The sequence below is a fragment of the Triticum dicoccoides genome, unplaced genomic scaffold (genome assembly GCF_002162155.2).
Source record: "Triticum dicoccoides isolate Atlit2015 ecotype Zavitan unplaced genomic scaffold, WEW_v2.0 scaffold90037, whole genome shotgun sequence".
Lineage (NCBI taxonomy): Eukaryota > Viridiplantae > Streptophyta > Magnoliopsida > Poales > Poaceae > Triticum > Triticum dicoccoides.
Genome location: NW_021308802.1, coordinates 23927 through 25768, shown reverse-complemented (window position 1 = coordinate 25768; position 1842 = coordinate 23927).

Here is a 1842-nt window from a genome sequence, read left to right as displayed (position 1 = left end):
TCCTTATCCTATGCAGGACCTAGTCCAGCTCAGGCGTAGCTCCATCAAAAACAATAACATTACGATGCTTCCACAGCTCCCATATAGCTAGAAGGAATATTGTGTGAAGGTTCTTTCTTGTCATGCCTTGGAATCCATCCTTACTGCATAACCATTCCTGAAGAGAGTCAACATGGGTCGGAACCCACTCATGCTTCCCCAAAGTCGCGCATATCGCTACCCAGATCATCCTGGCAAAGACACAAGAGATCAAGATGTGGTTTATAGTCTCCTCCTCCTGATCACAAAAAGGGCACGCCTCCTGATGTGGCAATCCTCTTCTTGCGAGTCTGTCCAATGTCCAACACCTATTTCATAAGGCAAGCCAAGCAAGAAGAGACACGATGATGGTGCCCGAGATTTCCAAATTAGCTCCGCCGAGGGAACTGTTTCGCTTCCCCAAAACTTAGAGGCATACGCTAACCTCACTAAAAAATGTACCCCTTTGTCTCCCATGACCAAGAAAAGCTGTCTCTACTGCCATGTATGGGCTCCCACATTGTTAGTCTTGTCCATAGTAACAAGAACTCTTGAAGGGCATCGCTTCCCAAGTTGGGTCCAATGTCTGCAGCCCAGGTCCCGTCTAGGGCAATCTGACAAACCATCCATGTGAAACGTATGCGTGTCGGAATCAGGGTATACAGTGTAGGCGCGAGCTCCTGAACTCTCATCCCATCCAGCCATCGATCCTTCAGAAAAGGGTAGTTCGGCCACCACCAATGTTTGCTCTCGTGGCAGCCTGGAATATGAGCTTGGACTCCTTCGGTACTTTGATCACGAACTCCTTCCAATGCCTTTCAGTCTCTATACGTTTTAGCCACGGCCATCTACTCTGCATGGCAACATTCATCCATCGTATGTTAGGAATGCCAAGCCCACCTGCCCATTTGGGCGCATACCGACTCCGACGCCACATCGCGATGCCCACCGCGGGCATCCGTCTTTCTATACCATAGAAAACCTCTACACACTCTGTTTATTGCTTTCACCGTTTTCATTGGCAAGTCCAGAGCCATCATCGCACTTATCTATATGAGATTGTAATGTGAACTTTATGTATTTCGCTTTCTTTCCCTACCCCCAATCTACTCTGCTGTAAATGTACTCTGGTTTATCAATGTAAAGGTTCAAGCGCCGTATCACCATGAAAAAAAAGATAAAGCTCTCTCTCCGATTTCATTTATCAGAAGGACCGTGATATTTGGCACATGTGTGGTGGATAGCAAAACTACCACACTCCTCCTTCCTCCCATGTAAATACATGCATGCGTGCATTAGGATATAGATTAGGGTGTGACTAACTCTCTTTTCAGGTCCATCCCTCTCTCTAATTACATACATGCACTAGAGGACAAAAAAGTTGATGTCATCATAGATTCTCTCCTATTTCAAAAATTCAAAATGTTTTGTAGCTTAAACCGTTGGTCCAATGCAAAAGCGGTTTTCACATAAAAGATTCGTCGCGATGAGATCTTCGAAACTAGATCCTATATTGGTATGTTCCGACGAATCTTTTTCCGGGTCAAAAGTTACCACGCCTCGGCTACATAAGTTACCAAGCCTGTGGTATGCAATTTACCGTGCTATTTCCACATAAGTTACCAGGGTTATATTTTTCAGCAACCCCCCCCCCCCCGTCGGGTCAAAAGTTACCGCAGGTATTTGTACTTAACTTAGTAGGTACGTGGTTCATATATTACTGTGCTATTTCCACATAAGTTATTGGGGGATGTTTCTCAAAAACTTTTTACCCTCGGTTAAAAGTTTCCGCGGTATTTGTACATAAGTTATAGGGTATGCGGT